This window comes from Parasteatoda tepidariorum, chromosome 2, assembly GCF_043381705.1.
Source record: "Parasteatoda tepidariorum isolate YZ-2023 chromosome 2, CAS_Ptep_4.0, whole genome shotgun sequence".
NCBI classification, from domain to species: domain Eukaryota; kingdom Metazoa; phylum Arthropoda; class Arachnida; order Araneae; family Theridiidae; genus Parasteatoda; species Parasteatoda tepidariorum.
Window position 1 is genome coordinate 99,787,259 of NC_092205.1, and position 3,709 is coordinate 99,790,967.

Consider the following 3,709-nt stretch of genomic DNA (forward strand, 5'->3'; position numbering starts at 1 on the left):
TAAAGTTTTTAAAGCATTGAGCTTATTTTCTTTCTTTATAAAGAAATACGTTTTGAGTTTTTCGTGATCACGACATCATCACGACAAAATGGAGCACGATTAGCACTACAATGTTGCAACAGAATACGAGTTTATTTGATACGAATTCTGCTCCCAGCTCGCACCGACCACAGTGCTGACGTAAAATATCCTCAGTGGTAAACGGATCATGGTTTAAAGTTCCTTTGCTGTCAGGCTGGCCGTGAGAGGTTTTCGTGATTTTTCTCCCCATGTTATGCAATTGCCGTTAGTTCTATCAAAAAAGTCCTCGAAAAAGGCAAAATTCTCTCAATACTTGATGAAGGAGTTTCCGGATTAAGTTCGAAATTAAAAATAGTTGAACATCGATAGTCGGAAACTCATAATTGAGTCGCGAGTGATTACAGCAGAGTTTGAGTTGCTGAGGGTATGGAGTGTTTTCCTCCCAATGGAGGTGACCATGGTTCATGGACCATGGATCCTAAGGTGACTGGTTGATATAAATTCTGTCGCACCAACTACAGTACTGACGTAAAATGTCATTAGTTTTAGACAGATGGATTATGGGATAGAATCGCCTTACCGTTGGACTAACCATGGGAGGTTTCCTCTCCATATAATGCGATTGCGGGTTTGTTGCATCATAAAGTCCTCCACATAGGCTAGTTTGTTCTAATGCCTGATTCAGGAGTTTTCTTGTCTTCTGGGTCGAAGTTAAGATTAAAATTCTACAGAGTTTAATATTGATAGTCCTAAACTCAGAATTTCGCCATCTGTTCACTTCTAGTTAAAAAATTACAGCAGAGTTAGGAAAATGAGAAAGTGACATCGTCTTTGAGGCAGGTAGTTTGATTAGTTGTTCTGATTGTGTAAAAATATTATCTCTTGTTTGAAAGTTTATCAATAGTTTTTAAATTCTCATTCTAATAAGTTGATAAAAATAGAGAATTTATCGAGGGTTCCCTGGGAATGTTAGAAAGTTGTGAATTTTTTGTTAATCACCATTACCTTTTTAAATTTTAATATTTAGATCAAATCAATTATTTGTTTTGTAATAATTTGGTTGCTGTTAGAAAATTATCGACAGTTTAATGCCAATGCAAAAAAAGGGCAAATATTTAAAAATATATACGTATAATCTTTCTAATAACAATATATTTAACTAAATTATAAAAAGTCATACATTTATAATAAAATGATGATTTTCCTGATTAAAAATTTGGCTTTACTTGATTAAAAACTTCATTCTCTTCAAAAACATAGAAATTCAATATAACAATCAGTATATTTCAAGCTCTCAAAAACATTTTTAAAATTTGCCTAACGTGAGTGAGTGAAAATGACTTAAAAACCTAAATGGAGAGGGTATTAGCAATTTTATAAGTAAACTTGACGCGCTTTAAAATTCGGACATAAGGAACACTGTAGATATGTTCGTCATAAAGAATTCAGAAAATCGATTGCTGCACATTGATAGAATCGTGGGCATAAATCCAATTTGTACCGTGCCAAAATTATTTCCACCCCGGTCACATCAGCTCATCTTGATACCCTGGAATCTTGTTTCATTAATATGAATGCAAATTCCATTATTAATTAATTAATCATGACCTCTCCATAGCGTGTAGAAATGAATTTTGTCCCACTCGGCAATTGTGACTTTTCTTGTCTTTATTTCTCTTTCAGCTACTCTGGTTTTTCTAATTCTGTCTCGTGTCGTTATTTTTCCATTTTTGGTTAGCATACTTTACGCTTTATATTTTAAATTACTTTTGTTTCTTCTCATTCACGTCTGACAAGTCTTGAAAATGGGTACCTGTTTTTGTGCGCTTGAAATATTTCGACTGTTATTTCCAACTTGTATATTTTTGAAGCGAATGAAATTTCTAAGCAAGCCATTTGGATAGGGGATTATTTATTCATGATGTGGCTTATTTTACTAATTTTCAATTTATGTATATACACAAAAACAAATATCTAGGCTAGATATAGTTCTATAAGTGCGAAATTAACCGACGGGCATAGAACTAAATTTTAAATTATTAATGATAAAACGATGAAAAAATTTCATTTATCTCATGAAATTTTATCATCGTTCTCTGAAGAAATTTTATCAAAATTATTTTATTTGGGTATAAAATCGGGTTTTCATAGTAGAAAGAAATTGGGAACTAATGGTCTGTTCAATATCACGTTTTTTTATTTTGTCTTTTTCTTCCTGGAGAATTAAATTTTTAAAGCATGGTTTAAAGTGGAAATTTATTTTAAATAGAATTTTATAATTTCTATTTATAACTGTTTTAGTGTTCCAAAATTGTTTTACAGGGTGCGTAGCGTTTTTAAAAAGTGCTTAAAGGTGCTTATTTTTAATTTAAGATTATTTAAAAGCCCTTAAATGTTCATTTTTATTCGGTGTTTGTAAAAAGTGCTTAATTTTCTATCTTTAAAATCGAGATTTTTTGTTCGCCTTCTCGAATGTCGCTCTAAATTACAAAAAAAAATGCATGATTTTCAAATTTTCTTTGCAATATTTATCAGAAACTAGTTATTTTATCATGAATATGTAAAGGTTTTGAAAGGATTATTGGAATTTATTGATTTTATGTTTACAAATTAAGAACTTTAAACTATGGAAAAAATAATTGTTAGTTCTGCCAAGATCCTAATAATGATTTTTTTGGAAAGTGCTGAAAAATATTTTTTGAGTGCTAGAAAGTACTTAAAAGGTGCTCAATTTTTGTTGAAAAATCTGGCTAAGTACCCTGTTTTAACTTGACTAGTATGTATTTGATTTTTCAAAAGTTTATTTTAAATGTTCATTTTGAAGAGCTGAAAATTGAGATAAAGAACACGTATCATTTCTTAATCCATTCTTTTACTTAAAAGAATTTTCCAATTCATAAATTATTTAGACCTGAGTTTAATTTTAAACAAACTTTAAGTTGAATTTTAGTTTCTTTCTGTTTCATTTTGTTTTTGGAGTTTTCTTTTCTCATACCGGATCAAAACAGAGGTTTATGCTACTTGTTTTAGAATGGAAAAAACATATAAGCGAATGCAAGGAACAGAAAAGATAGTCATTTTTTAAACATTAATAGCACATTGGTACGTTCATAGTGTTACAGAAGATTGTAAAGTGAGCTAAATAAAATTAATCAAAGTGAAAATCNAAAAATCCCCCCCCCCCCCCATTGAACTAATAAAACAAGATTTTATATTACAACTTTGAACACCCGACCCATATGTAAGTTTGCTACTATCAATTTTCGCTGGCAATTTTGATCACAACACAGAAAATAAGTAATATCCTGAATCAAGCATTAGAACAAATTAGCCTTCGTTTAGGACTTTTTGAATTGAACTCAGTGCAGAATGCACATGCAGAAGTTACATGAAGTGCATTTGCGTTACATGGAGAGAAAAAGCAATGAAAACCTCCTAAGGTTAGCCCGACAGCATGGGTGGACATTCTATTCCTATGATCCATCTACCACAGAGGATATTTTACGTCTGTACTATGTGTAATGTTCCATCTAGTTCGCATAATAACATGTCAAATGCCGAGATAAGTTTCTTTTGATTAAAATGGTAGTAATTATGAAAAATTTAGTCAAGAAGAACGCGTAAAATTCCTTAAATTTATATTATTTAAAAAAAAAAACTCGTGGAAATAAAAAGCTGGTGTTGTGCG